The sequence below is a fragment of the Tenrec ecaudatus genome, chromosome 10 (assembly GCF_050624435.1).
Source record: "Tenrec ecaudatus isolate mTenEca1 chromosome 10, mTenEca1.hap1, whole genome shotgun sequence".
In the NCBI taxonomy this organism is placed as follows: domain Eukaryota; kingdom Metazoa; phylum Chordata; class Mammalia; order Afrosoricida; family Tenrecidae; genus Tenrec; species Tenrec ecaudatus.
In genome coordinates this window covers 123,591,919-123,614,064 of record NC_134539.1, presented here as the reverse complement: position 1 = coordinate 123,614,064, position 22,146 = coordinate 123,591,919, and the positions used below count along the sequence as shown (strand labels likewise).

Genomic DNA, 22,146 nt, shown 5'->3' with positions numbered 1-22,146 from the left:
TTGTTTCTGTTGCTTTTAGTGACCCTTTTCAGTTAGGGCATGAACAAGATTAATTTTTTTCCTGGGTATGGATGTGGATGGTGTCTGTCAATGTGGACTTCAGTTTCAAAATCGCCTCATTTGGTATGTCAGTCGAAGAGAGGATTAGTGAGACAGATGGAAACATTGCCTTTACAGGTCTATAGACTTTGATGGCGGTTATGTGGAGAAAAATAGCTTCACATTTTACTTTTTTGTTTAATAAAAGTTTCTATGATTTTGTATTAACTCCTTGACTTAGCTTCGTATAAGATTTATTTAATGTCATAGGCCAGTAATACATTTAATTTAGCTCGTGTGAATACGCAATGATGGAAACTTATTCACTTTTTGCCCTTCCCATTTAAAGTAAGTGCCATTGAATTCTTGGACAAACCTCTTAGGCCTTTTCCTCAAACTTTATTTCAGAATTTTCCAGAGAAAAATAAAATTTCTTCTATGAAATTAACTATAATTAGATGTGTGAGTGATAATATACTAATGGACTGAACTTCTGAAAGACAATATTAAGGAGAAATTAACAGATTGCCACTATATCTAGCAATCTTCAAGACAACATGGTTTAGAAGCCTGAAAACTGAATTGTTATTATGTAGGGTCTCATATGTGGCTTGCTATTTTGTGTAGACTAGGTTTCTACCTAGGAACTATATCCTGCTTTGGATATCTTCAAACGGGCATACTGAGTAATGCTGTCCTGATAGGTCCTTATCACAGTTGTTATTAGACGGAGACTGTATCATTCTGTAAATGCAATTAATAACTGAGTAAAAGCTTTTCTCATAACCAACTGAGCGACACTAAGGTAATGAGATTTTGAAGGAAGATTAATATGAAAGAGATCATTTTAAAACCCAAGTTTCAGATGAGGGCTGTAGATTGAGATGGCAATGCAGGGAAGACTCGGGAAGTAGAAATTAAATGTGGCTGAGGTAGGGATGAGAATTACCAAAAGAAGAGTAAGATAATGGAGACGGGCAAGTATCACAAGCAAAAAAGTGGAAAAGAGACGAAAAAGGAAGAACTGCAACATGATCAGGGTAGCTGGTGATGATTCATCGTGTTATACACAAGGTCACGATGAGTCTGAGTCAATTGGACAGCAACTAACAATACTGAATAAGATAGACAAGTTTAGAGCAGGTATTATGTAACACGAGGGGCAATGTGGTGACTACTTAGAAGTAAGAGTCATCCATCTCTCTTTCTCCAAACCCAGAGGGAATATGATTCTGTTATGGGTCTAACTGGTAATTATAGTTAGACTGCTCTCCAGATGTTTGTTATCCTGGTAGCTGGGACAAAGAAGGTCCAAGTTGGAGCCAGTTTCTAGCACCCTTATATCTTGGCTGCATACTAAGATTAAATATTTTCTAAAAGTAGAAGTAGATAAGTTTATGTTTGTGAACTTCATCATTGTAAACTTGCTCTTTGATTGTGATAATTCATGATGGTTATTTTTTTTGATAACTCATGTTTGAAACACTGATTGACCATGAATAGAAAACACGATTTTTTTCCTGATGGGTGATCCTTTTCAGGAATTCTATGCAGTCTTTTTTTGATTTTCCTCCAGTGAAGAAATTCTAATTATAGCAGGCATGAGTTTAAACTGCTGGCTGATAATAAAAGCTATGCCGTCAGGCAGATCTGCCATACTGCCAGGACTTTCTGTTGGAGAGCAGACTGTAATTGATGCTGTTGCTCAGGGTCTGTGGCATCTGAAGGCTGTCAACGTCCGTTGCCCCACTCTCCTCCTTGTCACATAAAATAGTGAGGCAGCACCGTGCTGTGAGAAAGTATGTCAGCAGAGGGAGTTCTGATTGTTATTGCTCTTCCTGTTTTACCTAGGGCAAGTCATTTGACTCTTCCGGGTTTATTTTTTCCTCGAGTTCTCCAAAAGAAGAATAATAAGTATTCTTACTCAACTCAGAGCATTACTGTGAGGATCAGATACTACATAGTGTATACGTGCTTTTTAAATTGTAAAGACTTTTTAATTTTAATTTTAAGACTTTATAAACATAAGATCTATTTCTGTCATTAAGGAGAATTGTATCTAGTTCAAGAGAATCTGACCTTGGCATATTTCTGTCATGTGAGCACTTTTGATAAATTGCTCCAGGAATGGAATGGGCAGGAAAAGTATTGTAAAAGTAACGGGAAAATATTAATGTGGGTACTTGCATGAAAGACAGACTTACTTGAAATTCCAGGCACAAGAATGGTCTCTCTGGATTGTGATTATGTTGTTCTTTGAAAGATTTAGGTGAAAGGGAAAAGACCTTGTTTAGAAATTGGCTCCTCATTTTGTTCCTCCCTGCCCTCCCCTCCCCTCCGTCCTTCATGAACCCTTGATAATTTATAAATTACTATGGCAACACACGTACAAATGTGCTTGATACAATTGATGTATGAATTGTTATAAGAGCTGTAATAGCCCCAATGAAATGAGTTATCAACATAAAAAAAGGAATTGGCTATATTTTAGAAAAATAACAATAATGGATATTGGAGACTGGTTCTCATCTATCTGTAGCTATCCTTTGACATTTGAAATTAGCCTTGCTGCTGATGTCTTGATCTTTTATTGTTTAGATCTTAATTTTTTTCATTGGAAATTATCATTTGAAAAATGTTAAATTATAAAGCATGCATAAGATTAAGCATAGATTACATGACATATAGGCAAGATGTGAATTTTATTTTTTACAAGGTAATAGACTGCCCACATATACTGATATGTAGAATACTGTATGTGCTTTTAAAAATATTAGTTATACTGAAGAAAAGGGACTTGATAAAAGATAAACACATAAATGAAAAGCTCAACATAAGATAGAAAATGTATTAACAATTATCAGCCAATAAGTGTATCTATTTATGTATACATCATTTAGAACCTTTTTTCCTCCCTGTCAGAAAAAGCTGAAGGTTGTTCTGAATATAGAAAGTTAAATCTCAGTGACCTATTGAAACAATACTTCATGAGACTCTGTAGCAGTGGTTCTCAATCTTCCTCATGCCACAACCCTTTAATACAGTTCCTCATGTTGTGGTGACCCCCAACCATAAAATTATTTTCGTTGCTACTTCATAACTGGAATTTTGCTACTGTTCTGAATCAGGCGACCTCTGGGAAAGGGTCGTTGGACCCCCAAAGAGGTCGTGACCCACAGGTTGAGAGCTGCTGCTCTATGGCATGGACACCGATCCAACTTGGAAACTACTAGTTAGTTGTTACATGCTACAAAAGAAAACTTTTATTTTTACAATCATGTATGCTCAGACTCACATCGATGAAGATAGACATCCCCTCAATCTAATTATTAGTAGCAATTTTAAAGGAATGAATGCAACAATTTTAAAAGAAACAACTTCATTGTTAAATATTTATTTCTTCTATTTTTCCTAATTAATTTACCTTGCTTTAGCTGCCAATAAGTGTCTTTTTAAGTAAATGCCAATGTTTGCTTCCTGATGGATTGTCTTGTGTAACTATGGAGAGAAGAAACTCATTTAAAATGTCTAAGCATATTTCAATTCAGAAAAAGGTTGGCAGTTTTTAAAAGCTTTGTGTCAATATTGTTTCCTTAGAAAATAATAAAAAATGCACCATTCACCCTATATAGCTTATAGTATATTTCTATATTTAATATATAAAAGTGTTTTGTAGTGTTAATTTTTTGAGGTTTATTCAGAGCAAATGAAAACTGCTTTAGCGTTTTGTAAAAGAAATTTACTGGACAGATCCAGCTGTTGAGTTTATAAATAGCCACAGATGTCTGGGTTTACTCAGGTTGCTATAGCAACCAAAATTCAGTAGAACCTAAAGATAAGCTATCTTGAGGGAGGAAAGTACAGTAACTGTACTTTTAATCCAATTATGTGATGAAAATTATTGCTTCCTATGTGTCTGTTTAGATGAAAGAAAATAGTTTCAGCTTGTTCATGTAGTTTATTATCTTTAACATATAAATACTGTTACTAACTTGTTATTCTAGGGATATTATATACTTTCAAAGAGACTTTCTTGTAGTGTGATGGATTGTGCTGACCCATTGAAAGCTCACATTCTTTTTTTTTTTTTAATCATTTTATTGGGGGCTCGTACAACTCCCATCACAATCCATACATCCATCCATTATGTCAAGCACATTTGTACATTTGTTGCCATCATAATTTTCAAAACATTTGCTTTATACTTGAGCCACTGATATCAGCTCCTCTTTTTTCCACTTCCATCCCTACTCCCCCTTCCTCATGAACCCTTGATAATTTATAAATTATTATTATTTTGCCCTATCTTACACCGTCCAATGTCTCCCTTCACCCACTTTTCTGTTGTCTGTCCCCCAGGGAGGAGGTTATATGTAGATCCTTATAATCAGTTGCCCCTTTCTACCCCAGAAAGCTCACATTCTTGATCCCCTTTGTAACCCACCGTTATGTCTAAAGCATCTTGGTGACGCTATGGGCAAAGCATTTTGCTGTTAACTACAAGGTCAGCCATCCAAGTCCATCCGTCACCCCCAGAGAGAAAAATGAGGCAGTCTGCTCCTGTAAAGATTTATGATCTCTGAAACCCTGTGAAACAATGATACTCTGTCATGTAGGGTTACTGTGAATTAGAATGGACTCAATTGCCAATGGGTTGGCATCATTTCTTCTTCAAATTTCCCTATAGAATTATAAAGCCATTCTTGGTGTAAACACATCAGGAATTAAAAAGTCCTGCCCAGCTCAAGTCTGTAGTAGATGAGTGGGAAACCTGCAATAAAGCTGTCATTCTAGAGCCCTTCCATTCCTGCCTGTCCTCTGTACTGCTTCCCGTCATCGGAGCTTTTTCAAGACTTTTGGTTCTCAAGACCTCTCTGGGTTAAACAAACAAACAAACAAAAATCCTTGTCGCTAAAAAACAAAAACAAAAGCAAAAGCATTATCACTGAGGCAATCCTAAGTTATAAGACCTTCTAGTACAAAGTAGAAGTGCCCTGTAGGATTTTCAAGGGTGTAATCTTTACAAGAGCAGACTGCCATGTTTTTCTCCCGTGGAGCAGCTGGTGGGTTTGAACTGCTGACTTTTGGTTGGCAGCTGAGCAGTTAGCTGCACTATCAGGGCTCTTTATTTCTGGGTCCTTATGTTTGTTTCACCCACTTCTCTTATTTTTTTTCTTTTTATTAAAAGATCATTTTATTGAGGGCTTTTACGACTCTTGTTACAATGCACACATCGATTGCATCAGGCGTGTTTGTGCATGTGTTGCCTTCATTCTTTTCTAGACATTTACTTTCTGTTGATTCCTTGGTACCAGCTCCTCTTTTTATCCCTCCCTCCCCAACCCACCCTCCTGGCCCCTTGACCGATTGTAAATTATTATTATTTTCCACTTCTCTTATTTTGCTGGAGCACATCCTTTAGTAATCTTCTTGTAAAAGATTTATTAGAGCTAATTTCTTTTGAAACTTTGCAAGCCCATTATTCTATGCTCCCACTTGATTGATAGTTTGAGTATATAGTGTATGGATTAGAAAGCCATTTTCCCACAGAATTTTTAAGGCATAGGTCTGTTGCCTTTTAGTTACCATTATTGTTAATGATAAAGGTGATCCTATTCAGATGCTTGATCCTATTTATATATGACTTCTTTTTCCTTAAAGCTTTTAGACTTTTCTCTTTACTCAAGATTTTTGGAGTTTAGTGTGATAAAAAATATATTTACTTTCAACAAACAAATTTACTACTGCCCTCTGGATTTGTTATAGTCTAATTTAGCCAGAAAATAAATGTTTTCGGTACTGCTATTGAAAAGGAGAGGTTACTGTTGGCAGCTTGAGGTTGTGAAGGATATTTAGTTATTTGTCTCATATATAATTCCAGTTAATTGTACTGTTTTCAACACTTCTCCTTACCATTTCTGCCAAAGGTGTCTCTAATTCCTTAGAGTTTTGGAGGTTTTACATGAGAACCAATTCGATTCTTGGAATTATCTCCCTCAGAGACAGTTTGAATTCAAATTTTCCCTATTATGTTACGTAAAGATTGCTACACCTACTCCTTACTATTGACTACCTCATTATCTGATCTTTATATCAATAGTAAAAAAAATCTACTGTTCAACTATTTTGCACATTAATGATATATGTCTGGCAGTAGCATGTTGAGGTGTGAGGCAAGACTAATTCTGGTGGTAATGGTTAAGATTATATGTCAACTTGGCTGGGCCATTGTGGCAGTTACATAATCTCCTGTCAACTTGAGCAAACGGGTGGAGTCTAGCCTGTCAATCAGGTCATAGCCAATGATGCCTCTGTGTGGGTATGGCCTTCTCCTGAGGATTCTGGGAACTCCTGTATTTCTTCCTTGGAGGAGGGAGACTCTCTCTGCTCACTCCCTTGGAGACTGTCTACTGACAAGGCTTCCCTGTAGTCATCAAAGTCTTGTCTAGGTGTATAAACGCATTTCTTTTTCTTTGTTTTTCCTTATAGCAACAGTGTTATAAAATACTTATCTCTGTAAGATTTGGTTCGCTCACTCACCTTTGAACTTTTTCCCCCTGAGAATTCAAATCTTTTGAAAAACCATTGTGATACAATATGGAATTTCTGAATTCCAAATAAATTTTGCTTTTTGTTTTGTTACTTTATAGTATGGACGGGCTTGGTAATGCCCTAATGTCAACCTGGCAATGGGATGACAACTGTAGCCCTTGCACTTTAATCTGACCCACAATCCATCCTCTGCTTCTTCTGCCTTTCTCCTAGGAGATGGCCAATCACCTTCCTTTCTGTACAAGCTGGACCGCCTGACTGGTAGTATCAATGAAACACAGCTAGGCAACTTTCACTGAAAGAGTCTAGGTCAGTGGTTCTCAACCTTCCTAATGCTGAGACCCTATAATACAGTTCTTCATGTTGTGGTGACCCCCAACCATAAAATTATTTTTGTTACTACTTCATAACTGTAATTTTGCTACTGTTATGAGTCATAATGTAAATAATCTGATATGCAGGATATATTTTCATTGTTACGAATTAAACATAATTAGAGTATAGTGATTAATCACAAAAACAATATGTAGTTATATATTGTGAAATAATTTATTTCTAATTACAAATCAATGACATTTTGTTTTGAAGCATGGTGTAGCATGGGTAACAGTCTTTACACTGGTTGCTCGTAGGTGGGCGTACCTGCATGTGGGCAGACCTGCCTGGAGACGGATAGAGGAGCCGTGTCTCGGTTCCTAAGACCATCGGAAATATGTGTTTTCTGATGGTCTTAAATGACCACTGTGAATGGGTCGTTTGACCTCCAAAGGGGTCGTGACCCACAGGTCGAGAACCGCTGGTCTAGGTGGTCCCCCAGCTTTTCGATACACATATCCCTACATAACTCCATGAAATGATCCACCTGTTCAGTGAACTGCACCATCTGCTATTCAGTCACCACTGTTGTTGTGAGGTATCGTTCAGTTGAGTCTGATTCCTTACAACTACTGGGTGAGACATTGAAAGAAGCAAATGAGATCCTGCAGTGAAGCAAGAAAGTGAAGCTGCCCATCATCCATGATTTCAACAAGTTAATGACCCTCGTTGTCTGCACTGCCCTGCAGAACCAGGACTACTTTCTGGCTTCCAAGGACTCCCACGAGCAACTGCTATGCAGGGCAGCTGTGGGCACTCAAGAGGACAAGTACAGCCTGGACCTGCTCACCTAGGCAGGCACTAATGTCATGGTGCTGGGTTTGTCCCAGGGGAACTCGGTGTACCAGATTGCCATGGCACACTACATCAAGCAGAAGCATCTCCACATCCAGGTGATTGGTTGGAATGTGGTGAGGGTAGCTCAGGCCAAGAACCTGATTGATGTGGGTGGGGATGGTCTGCATGTGGGCATGGGCAGTGGCTCCATCTGCTTCACACAGGGAGTGATGGCCTGTGGCTGGCCCCAGAGCACTGCTGTGAACAAGGTGGCCAAGTACACCTAGTGCTTTGGTGTGTCTATCATAGCCTGTGGTGGCATTCAGACCATGAGCCTCAGGTCAGGGCCCTGGCCCTGCCTCTTGGCACCTCCACAGTGATGGTGAGCATCCTGCTGGCTGCCACCACAGGGGTCCCTGGAAGTACTACTTCTCGGATGGGGTGTGGCTCCAGTACCAGGGCATGGGTTCCCTGGATGCCTTGGAGAAGAACAGTAGCAGCCAGAAGTGTTACTTCAGCGCGGGAGACAAAGTGAAGGTCAGCAAGCTGTTTTGCGATCCATCCAGGATAAAGGCTCCATCTGAAGGTCATTCTGTATCTCATCGCAGGCATCTAGCACAGCTGCTAGGCCATCGGCACGCCAAGCCCATCCGCCATGCCATCCATGATACACTCAGGAGAGCTCTAGTTTGGGAAGGGGACCACGTCAGCACAGATTAAGGGTAGGGTCCTTTGCAGCCCCTCCTTAATTGAGTGACCCACAGATTTGCCCTACAGGTTCCCCAGCTCCTGCCAAGAGAGAGGAGGGAATATGGGGGCATTCCCTGGACACCACAAAGTCAGGAATGTTCCTGGGCCATGTCCTCCCAGAGTCCTGGAGTCCCCCCCATCCAGTGCCCAGCCGGGGGCATGCCTGATTTGGGTCTTTTGATGTAGCCTGCTCCGGCTGGCTAGCAGCCTGGGCACCTTCCCCCCACCAGAAATGGTGCTCTCCTGGTTCTGTCTGTGGCCCTGCCAGGCTGCTACCTCCCTCAGGCAGGTATTTCTAGGCTCCTGGCTAGGTCAGGAGAAGGTTGCTGCTTTCTCCCTTTGCCTCCAGGCCATCCTGGGTGCTGAGCTCAGGCCACCCACCTACCTAACCTCAATGGAGAGCAACCTCCCATGGCCACTGATGCCTGCCTAGCATTCTTGCCTCCACTGCCCTGTGTTCTGTGTCTGCCCTTGCCACTTCGCTGAAGCTGAAGGCTTTAACTTTGCACACTTTGGGGTCCCAAAGGCATCACTGTATTTTAAATCTGAATAGATCAAGCAGGTCTCAACAAACAGACAAATAAACAAGACCAACAGAAAGACCTCACTACCATTGAGTCAATTCCAACTCATAGGGACCCTATGGGACAGAACAGACTACCATTTTTGGGTTTCCGAGGCGGTAAATCTTTGAAGGAGCAGAAAATCTTATCTCTTCTGACGGTAGACACTGGGAACTACGTTTCCGCTTCGTCCATCTCCCCTCATTCGCCATTGCGGCCTCTCACTGAATTAGCTGTTCTTAAAGAATGGTGCCTTGCATTGAAAGCAATGTCTTAGGTAGGACCTAGAACAGATTATTATCATCTTTGAAATATTCTTGTTTTATTTGTATTGGAATGAAAATAAGCCCAGAGTCCCTGGTTTGCTCTGTGAAGGGAGATGTCTCTATTTCAGAATTTTATCTGGTTGACGTGAAAGAAAAATCATAGAACTTTCCATTGTTCTTTTATATGACTAATGTATAGACTTGATTTTGTTTTCAAATTAGAACATTGGTTTTGTTTTCAAATTAGATTGATTTTGTTTTCAAATTAGAAAAATTCATAAATTTATTTTAAACAATTGGATTTTTAAGTTAACAGGTAGATTGCTCTGCATAATAAAACACAGGAATTTGGGTTTTTAAAACTTTAATTTTGAAATAATTGTAAAGTCACGTGGAAGTAACAAAAAATAGTAAAGAAGAGTTCACAGATCCCCGTCCTCTAGCATCTCCATGACAATATCTTATGTAACCATAGTATAATGATGAAAATAAGAAATTGATATTGGTATAAGATTATTTGTCAATGAAAATACAGTCCTTATTTGGATTTCACCAGTTTTTGCATACATTCCTTTAAAAAGATGTGTGTGTGTGTGTGTTTGGCATTTTATCATATGTAGCAATTCATATGGAGGAGTTCTGGTGGTGCAGTGGTTCAGTACTCTGCCATAGTTAAAAGGTGTGTGGTTGGACCCTATCAGTTGCTGGGAAAGATGTGGCAGTTTGCTTCTGTAAAGATTATGGACTTGGGTCAGGTATAAGGCATCAAGGACCCAGAACAAAAAATCATATCAATGTGAATGAGGGGGAGTGCAGAATGGAGACCCAAAGCCCATCTGTAGACAATTGGGCACCCCCTTACAGAAGGGTTACAATGAAGAGATGAGTCAGTCAGGGTACAGTATAGCACCGATGAAACACACAACTTTCCTCTAGTTCTTTAATGTTCCCCCCCACCCCCACTATCATGATCCCAATTCTACCTTGCAAATCTGGGTAGACCAGAGCATGTATATGGGTACAGATAAGAGCTGGAAACACAGGGAATCCAGGACAGATAAACCCTCAGGACCAATAATGAGAGTAGAAATACCATAAGGGTAAGGGGGAGGTGGGGGTAGGAAGGGGGAACCAATCATAATGATCGACATATAACTCCCTCCCAAGGGGACAGACAACCAAAAAGTGGGTGAAGGAAGACATCCGTCAGTGTACATCATGAAAAAAATAGTAGCAATTTATAAATTATCAAGGGTTCATGAGGGAGAGAGGGTGGGAAAATGAGGGGAAAACAATGAGAAACTGATACTAAGGACTCAAGTAGAAAGAAAATATTTTGAAAATAATGGCAACAAATATACAAATGTGCTGGACACGATAGATGGATGGATGTGTGTGATAAGAGCTGTATGAGCCCCCATTAAATGATTTTTTAAAAAGATTGTGGATTTGGAAACCTATGGGGGCAGTTCTGGGTTTCTGTGTGTCATAATTGAATGAACAATAATTGATTAAAAAAAATTTTTAGAGATTCATGTAGCCAACACCACAATGGGGACAGAACTCCAAAGAAAATCTTTATGTTATTTCTTTACAGGCATACCTTCTCCCTACCCCTAAGCCGTGGCCACCACTGGTCTATTCTGCATGATAATAATTTAATCACTTCTAAAATGTTATATAAATTTGACCTTTTATGTCATCTTTTTTGAAAGGCTTTTTCCATACAGCTTAGTACTCTTGAGACCCATCCACATCAACAGTTTCTTTTTCTTGCTAAATAGTATTCCATTGTATGAATGAGCCACAGCTCCTTCATCCATTCAAACATTGGATGACATTTGGGTTGTTGAATGATTATGCATGAGTTTTCATTTATCTAGGATAAATGCCCATGAGTGGGCTAGCTGAATTGTATGAGAAGAGTATAATATGGGTAAGTAAAAAATTATTGCTACAAAATTATAGGAAACTTAATTAAACATGCTTACAAGTGCTACCAGGGCTCCTTATGAGATTATTACCTAAGCTTTATTACTTATATGAATTTCACCACATTTCCCACTAATGTCTTTTTCTGTCCCACGATCCTAGTCGAGGCTCCATACTCCGTTCTTTTCCCTTCGTCTTCTCTTATCCATCATGTTTTCTCAATCAGTCATTGTTTTTCATGACCTAGCTTTGATGAATAATGTCAGTTATTTTCTAGAAGTCCCTATATTCAGTGTATTTGATCTCTTCTCATGAGTGGAGTGAAATTTTCATTTTGGTCAAGAATACCACAACCATGCTGTTTCTTTCTCAGTGCATCAAGCACTCCCGGTGCTCGTCTGAGGATGCTGTAGAGGCATTCAAAATGGTCCAGCGGCTGACCTACCGGCGTAGGCTGTCCTACAATACAGCCTCTAACAAAACTAGGCTGTCCAGAACCCCTGGTAACAGAATCGTTTGCCTTTGTACAAGGCAAAGTACCCAAATCTGCATGTGGTGTGTGCCCTGGCTGACTTCAAGGGGCCCCTGATGTACGACCTAAAGTTCCCATGAAATTGTCCAAAACAACAATAGAAAAACACGTCAGCAGGGCTTATGGTGGCTCCATGTGTGCTAAATGTGTGCAAGGCAGGACCAAGCGTGCTTTGCTTACTGAGGAGCAGGAAACCATTGTGAAAGTGTTAAAGGCACAGCACAGTCAGAACGCTAAATAAGTACAAATTAAGCCTTTTTGAATAATAAATAGATAATAATATAATAATAAAGAATTCATGGTGTTGATATGCTTTATTATTGGTGATGTTTATCTTAATCATTTGTTTAATTTGGTGTTTGTTGGGTTTCTTCATTTTAGGTTATTTCCCTTTTTAATTAATGTTTGCGATACAGCTTTAAATTTTGTGTTACCTCCACTGGGCCTCGGGGTTCAGGACTATAGTTTCAGAGTACACAAAGCTCATTTGGCAGAACATGATCCACACAGGCAATACGAATGTTTTACATCATCCTACTAGGACCCCAGTCGTGACTGGGGGCTTAAAAACCATCTAAGGTGCAACTATTGTTCTCTTCCTGTCCAATGGAAGCAAAGTTCTGAAAACTGAAAACTCATGGACACCATTAGTCCAATGGTCTAATGGCCATGGGAACAGCAGTCACCACATCCCTGAGACAAGAAGAACTAGCTAGATGGTGCCCACCTATCACTGCCAAGTTCTCTGAAAAGGATCACATTAGAAGGTCTTGGATAGAGGGGTGGGGGGGAAGGTGGAACAAAATCCAAAGTCATAAAACAGACTAGATTTCTTGGATAGAGAGTTGTGGAATTCCTGACTATAGCCCTTAGTCATCCTCAGATCTGGAACTGAACTCACCCTCATGCTTCAATCTTTTTCCCCTAGCCAAACAATAGAAAGATTTATACAAGGAGCAATGACAGTAGAGAGGTGTATACACCTTAGAATAATCAACCATTTGAGATCAAAAGGGTAGCATTTATGCAAGGGCAAAGTTCAGAAGGGTCAGGGGAGAAGGAGGAATGGAAGCAGGAGACACAGGGAAGTAGAATAGGTGACAGCACATGGAAGAGAATGCAGTGAAGGAGATGAAACAAAATGTGTGTGAACTGCTGCACGTAAAGCCGATTGCTCTGTAAACCACTGAATTCACAATAAGAACTATGAAAATATTTGTTAAACGTATGCACATTTTTTTGTCTGTGGTCTCTTGGTTCATTTCATAAATGTTTACCTTTGATCTGTATAAGGTATTGTGCCTAACACAGTAAGATATATCTATAAATGTCATTATATAAACATCACACCCTTTGCTTATCTCTCTGTCCTCCAAACACATTTAGCTCCACTACATAATTGTTACACATGATTCAGATTGTTTCACACATTTTAATCTTTTCTTGATTTTATATATTAATTAAAAACTCATTTTATTGGGGGCTCGTACAACTCTTATACAATCCATACATCCACCCATTGTGTGTCAAGCACATTCGCACATTTGTTGCCCTCATCATTCTCAAAACATTTTCTTTCTACTTGAGCCCTTGGTATCAGCTCATTTTCCCCCCTCCCTCCCTACTCTCCTCCCCATGAGCCCTTGATAATTTATAAATTATTATTATTTTGTCATATCTTAACACTGTGCGATGTCTCCCTTCACCCACTTTTCTGTTGTCTGTCCTCAGGGAGAAGGTTATATGTAGATCCTTGTAATCGGTTCCCCCTTTCTACACCACCTTCCCTCCACCCTCCTGGTATCACCACTCTCAGAACTGGTCCTGAAGGGATCATCTGTCCTGGATTACCTGTGTTTCCAGTTCCTATCTATACCAGTGTACATGCTCTGGTCTAGCCAGATTTGTAAGGTAGAATTGGGATCATGAGAGTTGCGGGGAGGAAGCAATTAAGAACTAGAGGAACGTTGTATGTTTCATCACTGGTACACTGCACCCTGATCTGGCTCATCTCTTCCCCACAAACCCTCCATAAGGGGGTGTCCAGCTGCCTAGAGATGGGCCCCAATCTGTACTCCCCCTCATTCACAATGATATGATTTTTTTTGTTCTTTGATGCATGATACCTGATCCCATCGACATCCTGTGATCACACATGCTGGTGTGCTTCTTCCATGTGGGCTTTGTTGCTTCTGAGCCAGAGGGCCACTTGTTTACCTTCAAGCCTTTAAGATCCCAGCTGCTACATCTTTTGATAGCTGGGCACCATCAGCCCTCCTCACTACCTTTGCTTATGCACCCACATTGTCTTCAGCCATTGTGCCGGCAAGGTGAGCATCATGGAATGCCAATTTAATAGAACAAAGTGTTCTTGCATTGAGGGAGTATCTGAGTAGAGACCCAATATCCATCTGCTACCTCAATACTAAACCCATAAATATATGCACATAGATCTATTTCCCCATTGTCATATATAAATATATTTAATATGTACATGCCTGTATTTATAGCTCTATAAATGCCCTTTGCCTCCTAGTTCTTTTCTCTATTTCCTTCTACTTTCCTCTTGTTCTACTATCATTCTCAGCCTTCACTTGGGTTTCAGTAATTCCTCTTGATCACATTGCCCTTGATCAATCCTACCAGGCCTCTCACACCCTCCTTGCCACTGGTTTTTTATCACTTGTTGTTCCCTTGTCCCTGGGTTGGCTAACACCACTTCCTTTCCACCACCTCTCCCTCTCCAATGTCCCCCCCATAAACATCAGTCCTGCTGTTTTCTCCTCCAGATTGTTTATCGAGCCTATCTTATCTAGATAGACCTGCAGAGATAACAATATGCACAAAAAGAACAAGACAGCAAAACAAAGCAACGAAAAGAAAACAATGACAACAACAACAACAACAACAAAAAAACAATGACAAAAGGAAGAAAATCCTGTAAATAGTTCAAGGTCTGTTTGTTGACCTTTAGGAGTGTTTTCCGGTCTAGTCTGATGGGGTACCAAGCCCTGGCCCCAAAGTCTATTTTTGGTACTCCCTCTGGACTGCCTTACTCAGTACTCCTTGCTGCACGCCCTTAGTGTTTTGCCCTTAGTGTTTTGTGGTGGGGTCAGATCGGGCACAATTCCTGCACTGTGTCTCTAGTGTTGTCCCCTGTAAGGCTATGGGCCAGTGAAGGATGTTGTGTCTCATAGTGGGGCTGGCCATATAGTCCTCTCTGTGCATTGGCTGCTCTGAGTGGGAATATTGTCCTCAAGCCTTGGTGTGTCAGAATGTGCTCCACTCTCTCTTCCTCTCCCTTCAGGTGCTCCCATGTGCTTTAATCAGATGTGTCCTTCTCCCTGAGCTGTATCCTCAGTGCTGTCCTCTGAAGTAAATTCTTCTGGGGGGAGAGACAGCTGTCCATGTAGTTGGGATTGGGTCCGGCCCCTCAGACCTCTCTACTGGTTCCCTGCTTCATGCTGATATGTTGCAGTCACATCTTGGAGCACCGGGTTGAAATCTGGTTTTTCTTTCCCTGTGGAGATATAAACAATACACTCCCCTTGCGTGGTTAGTGCCCTATTCCCTCGCTACCTATTTATCTCTCTCTCTCTCTTTTATCCCCCCCCCCACTCCTTTTTAGTTGGCTACCATAGGTACCCCTGGATTTGGTATGGCCCCTGACATATTACCTGGACCTTACCCCAGGAATGTTTGTATACAGTAGCTTTTTCTCTATGCCCCTTTTGCATTTTTTAAAAAAATTTATCTCAGTGGACTCATGTTGTACTTGTCCTTTTGTGCTTGGCTTACTTCACAGCATAATTTCCTCCAGTTCTTCCCATGTGGCGATGTGCTTCATGCGTTCATTGCTGCTTTTTAACGATACGTGTACTCCATTGTATGGATGTACCACTGTTTTTTAATCCATTTGTCTGTTGATGGAAATGTGGGTTGTTTCCAATTCCTTGCAATTGTGACCTGTGTCACTATGAACATTGGAGCACATGTCTGGCCGTGGTTTGTTTCTTGCCTCTTCTGGATATTTACCCAATAGGGGGATTGCTGGGTCGTATGGTAGTTCAATTTTCATCCTTCTTAGAGATCGCCAAATCGATTTCCATACTCTTCTTGATATTATTATAAGAGTTCCAATATTCTAACTCTCATATCCTAGAGCTGAGGACTTTTGTATTTTTTATTTTATTGTGTGATTATATTATTAAATATATAACCAAATTTGCAATTTCAACTGATTGTATGTACAGCTCAGTGAAATTACATTCACCATGTTGTGTAGCCATCACCATTATCCAGTTCTAATTTTTTCCATAGTCACAAACAAACTCACTACCCTTAAGCAACAAATTTTCCCCACACTCACCTCTAGTAACCACTGTAGAGCTTTTGTGTATATGTTTGACTAGGTATTTCATATAATTGGGAACATAGACTATTTGTCCATGTGGTCATTCAGAATATTTTCAAGGTGCATTCATATGGTATGTATCATTTCTTCATTTCCTTTTACACCTGAGTAATAGTCTATCATAGGACTGTAAACAAGAAAACCCCTTGAACTCACTGTCATTGAGTTGATGACCAAATTATCCCAACCCTATAGAACAGTGTAGGACTGCCCCTGTGAGTTTCTGAAACTAACTTTTTAGGAGAGTAGAAAGCCCCGTTATTTCTCCCATAGAGTACCTGGTGGTTTCAAACTGCCGAATTGTGTATTGCAGCCCGCTGAGTAACCGCTACACCACCTGTGCTCCTCACATTGTGTAAAACTACTGTTGATTCCATCTTGGATTTTTTCCTAGGCTTTGGGTTTGTGAATAATACTACCGTGAACATTGTTGTAAAAGTACCTGTTTGAATTCCTGCCTTTAAGTCTTTGTAGCTAGACTTTTGCCTTGCTTGGATCCACAATCAACGCTCATGGAAGCAGTAATCAAAAGATCAAAAAAACATGTTGCATTAGGTAAATCTGCTTCACAAGACCTCTTGAGAGTACCGAAAAGCTAGGATGTTACTTTTTAGGACTAAGGTGCCCTGACCCAAGTCATGTTATTTTCCATTGCCTCATATACCTGCGAAGGTCGAACATTGAATAAGGAAGGTCATAGAAGAATCCATGCGTTCAAATTGTGGTGCTGGAGAAGAATATTTAAAGTACCATGGGTTACTATAAGGACAGACGTCTATTTTGGAAGAAGTATGACCATTAGAGTTCCTTAGAGGCAAGGATGGCAAGACTTCCTCTTACATAGTTTGGACATATTGTCAGGAGAGACCAGTCCCTGGAGAAGGACATCATGCCTGATAAAGTGGAGGGGCACCAAAAAGAGGATGGCCCTCCACCAGATGGGTGGACACAGTGGCTGCAACAATGGGCCCAAGCACAGGAACAACTGTGAGGATGGTGCTGGGTGGCAGTTTCAGTTTGTTGCGCATAGGGTGGCTATGGGTCAGAACCCACTCATTGGCACCTGACGACAGCAACAACAACATCTGAAAATAGGATTTCTGGACCGCACGGTAATTCCATGTTAAACTATCGAGGCATCGTCAAACTGTTTCCACAGCAGCTGACCTTTTTACATTCCCACTGGCAATGAATGAAAGTTCCAATTTCTCCACATGCTCGCCAACACTTGCCGCTTTGCTTTTCCGATACTAGCCATCTTAGTGGCTATGGAATGGTATCTTTTTATTTTAATTTGTGTTTTCCTAATGGCTATAATGGTGTTGGCATCTTTTCATGTGCGTACTCGCCATTTGTATATCTTAATTGGTAAAATGTCTACTCATGTATTTTCCTGTGTTTTTTTTTTTTAAAGTAGTTTTGCTGAAGGTTTGGTTCCCTTTCAATAAGTCCTACACAAGTTGATTATGTCAAGTGTATGATAGTCTTCACAGTTCACGAATGTTCTCAACACTTCTCTTCTGGGTGTTGTGTTGCCATTCTTCTCTTTCTTTAAAGTAGTCAGTGACCAGTTAATTTTGTAAAAGGAGCACAGACGTTAGTTATCAGTGCTATTCTGTTTTGTGGACTAGTTGGCTATTTAACTAAAAGGTGACCTCAGGAGTGAGTTTCAGTTCAAGGTTAAAATATATCTCAGAGATAGAGTCTCGGAGCGTCCCCCAGTTTCAATTGATTCAGTAAATTTCTTTGTGTTTCTCAAGGTCTTGAGGTTCTGCTTCACCTTTTCTCCCAATTCTGTTAGAGGCCACGTGGCTAGAATGAGAACAGTTGGTAGTGGTAGCCAAGCACCATTTAGTTCTTCTGGTCTCAGGGTGACTGAGGTCCTGGTTCCTACATATTGTTAGTCCTGTAGAGGTCTTTGAACCTCTGTTTTCCTTTTTACTCTTTTGCTCCAGAAGAGTATAGATCAGTAGTATTGTAGATGCTCATAACTTTTAGTGCCGTAGACACTGCTCACCAAAGGTCAGATGTTATTTTCCCATTTTGAAATTTGTCTGTCTTGTTATTGAGTTTTGTATTTGAGGTATTTAAGCTTCAGGTTTGTAAATGATTTGCTTAATGCATTTAGGATTTTTATATTAAGGAGAATAATTTTTTTATTTTTAAAGCAATTCTGATAATCTGACATAAGAACTCATTGAATTTGAAAATGATTTGGAATTTAAATGAAGTTAACATGTACTTATTCTATTTTTGTGATGTTGAAAAAAATTCTTAAACAAGTCTAACTTCAAGTTTCACATTTTTAGCATAAGGAAAATCATTTCTGCTTTATAGTTTTGAAATTATAGTTATGAATCATAGCAACAATTTAGATTAAAAAGGAACTCTTCAGTAAAGACAAACTTCTCTCACTGAATGACACTTATAATTTACTATTTTTCCATTGCCTTTATAACATCTTGACTCATAAAAATGTTTCCAGCATCATTTTACTTTCTATTGTCACTTTAAGGTTTAGTTAGTATCTAAATTTTAAAGCTAATCAGTAAGAATAATAGTTACATAGTTGATATAGTACTTTAATGTACAGTATAAAATTAATGAAAGTTAGATGGTGTGATAGTTAATGTTATATGCCAACTTGACCAGGCCATAATTCTCAGACAGATATTATGTGATCATTGTCTATTTTGTGATCTGATATGAGCAATTTCATATCAGTTTCTTTGGGGTTATTGCCTCCCACCTCTACTCAACAGGTAGATCCAGGTGTTCACCTAGCAAGCATTTCAGGCTGCCCACAGGCTCCCTTTAATGTTCAGTTCTCGAGAGAAGAGTTCCTGTATGGCTCCAAATATTTCCAACTTCAGCCACAAAACTCAAAAAGCTAAAGGTTTCCTCTTTTTCCTTCAGCTTGTCAACAGTCCCCTAGGCAAGTCTCTTCAAATGCAAATGTCTTGAGCACTCAAAACACTGGGTGAGGCTTATCTTTTCAGAACCTTCTTTGCAGGCATGTTTTAAACCCATTTAAAGATTCAGATTTGAAAAAAATAATCTATAACTTATCAAGGGTTCATGAGGGAGGGCAGGAGAGGGAGGATGGGGAAAGAAATGGGGAGCTGATATCAGGGGGTCAAGTGGGAAGAGAATGCTTTGAAAATGGTGATGGCAGCATATGTACACATGTGCTGGGCACAATGGAGGGATGTATGGATTGTGATAAGAGATATAAGAGCCCCCAATGAAAGTATTTAAAAAAAGAAGATTCAAATTAATGTCCAAAGACAGTGAGCTTATAAACTTTCTATTTTCATAATTCCTATTAATCATTATATCAATAGCAATAGGCAGAAGAAATCAGTATAATCCTAGTGCAGACAGATCCCAAAAGTAAAATTTAAGCTTTTCCTAAACTGTCCCATTCATATGCAATATGACCTTAGGTCTCTGACTGCATCAAGCTAGGACCGGGCCTTCTGTTAGTCCTGTTGACCTCTGTCAGCCACTTTGACTAAGCAGCTTGTCTCAGAGAAGTTCAAGAGGTGTTTTTGCCCCCTGATCTCAAAATTTACATTTGTCACATTCATTTTTGCCATTTTAGACAGTATTAACCAAAGACAACTTCTAGGAACCAAAACTTTAACTTCCCATGTTCTTTCCAGGAAACTATCGAGTGAACATTGTGGCCATATCTGATTTCCGACTAATCAAAGAAAAACTACCATAAGGCAGAGGTCCAATAAGCACCCACTCACCATCTTCATGGTTTGTTTGTCTAGTACCCCACTCACAAGATACCATAATGTGTTAGACTAGTTGTCCAGAGAAACAAATCCTGAGACACTTATATATGTATAAGAAAGAGTTTTAATTAAAGAGTAATTGTATAGTAAGAAAACATCCCAGCACAGTTCAGATCAAGTCCATAAGTCTGATATTAGCCTATAAGTCCAATACTAATTCATAATTCCTCTTCAGACTCTTACAGTCACATGCAGTGATGCAAACTACAAGATCACAGACTGGTGGGTGCAAAGTCTTGTGGATTCAATGGTAGTGGAAACATCTCAGTGTTAGCACAGGTTTCCATGTGGCTCCTCCAACTTGCTCATCAACAGGAAGGTGAAGCTTAGAGAAAGAGCTCTTGCAGGTCTCAGCAAATCTCCAGGTGTCTTGTCAACAGGAAGGTGAAACAGAGAGGGAGAAAGAGATGAAGTTCCCAGAACAGGACCATGCCCACAAGGAGGCATCATCTGGCTATGACCTAATCGATAGGCTAGACTCCACCCCTATATGTATTTATCACGTTGACATGAAATTATGTAACTACCACGGACAGCGGTGGTGATGAGGTGAAAGGGGGAGGATGTCAAGGAGTCCATGTAGAGAAAGAATAATTGGAAACTGATTGTGGCAGAAATTGTACAATTCTACTTATTTCTTTTAATTAATATAGCTTTGTCTGCCTTTCATAGACATATACTTTTTTGTGACTGTAAGAGAATCTCATAATTTCTGGTGGTGCAACCACACCAGCTACTCCTCAAGAGAAACAGGATTACAGGTCTGTAATCATTGACCCCTCAGAAACCCCAGGGAGCAATTTACTCTGCCCTAGAAGGTCCCTCACTACCAGGTAGCATCAACTCTTTATCTGTCTGCCCTACTAATCACTTACTGCAAAATCTGAAAAATACTTTATTCTGAATAAGTGTTTCTAGATCAATGATCAGATCATCAGACATAAGTAGATTCACATAGCTACATAATAATTTAATTATTTATATAGCATTATTTATTGTTACCTAGATGCCAGCCACTGTGCTGCTTGCCAGGTTTTCATTGGTGAATAAATCATATGTGCCTGTCTCATAGATATTTTGTATTTTAGGAGAGACAACAGAAAACAAGAAGCAAATATATCATTATAAATTCCAAGTGCTCTGAAGAAAGTGAAGATACTCTAGTGTCAGCAAAAAAGAGGTAGTTGGGATTTTCGGCTTTCTGAAAGGCCACCACACCAGTAAAAATGGCAAAAAGTCATCAGTAGTCATTAGTGGAGAGATGATACTTAAAGTCATAAGCACAATATGCCTCAATATTTACAATGTCAGAAATTTCTAGCAAATGTAGACACTGTCACACAAGTCTCAAATGGTTAAGAACCTACTTGAGACGTGAAAGGACGTGTGACGTACACAAAGTAGGTTAATGGAACATGATGGCCAGGTGGTGCTCTGACTTGAGGAATACATATGCAATCTATTTGAGATGCCAGACCCATCAATGAAATAATAGTAGTGGTGCCTGAATAAAAAATTATTAGCAGAAATGTTGAACTTTAAAATGTAGTCTTCATAGAGTTCTTCAGACTCTTTTAAATCGAACCAAAGATCTTGCGACGTGCCTGTTAGAAGATCGTGTAGGTTTTCTTGTTTGCGTGTAAATGCCATAGAAGTCACGTTTCTGCAGACATTCAGTATTTCAGTGATTGATCACTGGTGTCCCTTTCATTCAATCCCTGTAAAAGACACTGCCTCCATAAAAGACTTTAGGTAAAAATACGGTGCAGCAGTAAAATGAACTCCATTAACACATTTTCATGAAATGCTAAGTTCAGCTATAACCGTCCAAGACTGAATGGATGGAGGCAATAAACTGTCTTTGAAAGCTCCCACCAGCCATTTATTTCCACCTAGCATTAGTAAGGGAAGCAATTGATATTTCTTTATAAGCTAAATGTGATGCTGGAGGATATGAGGCCAGCACTCACTCTATGCATACTTACATTGTCCTCAACAGTTTTCATCCCATCGGAAACGTTATACCTGGCCATCACTGTTGTTAAATTAATAAAAATCATGTTCCCTATTTTACTATATCATGTCATTGTCTTCATTTTAATGCCATTCTTCTCCATACTGTGGTCACTTTGTTCTAAGC

General features: G+C 39.7%; 1 protein-coding gene and 1 pseudogene across 1 annotated transcript in view; both read left to right on the top strand.

The window, feature by feature from the left end:
* PPM1E (protein phosphatase, Mg2+/Mn2+ dependent 1E) overlaps positions 1–22,146 on the top strand; it is a 211,448-nt gene that overhangs the window by 62,324 nt on the left and 126,978 nt on the right. The window lies entirely within an intron of this gene.
* LOC142460229 (inosine-5'-monophosphate dehydrogenase 1-like) lies at positions 1,007–19,930 on the top strand (annotated as a pseudogene).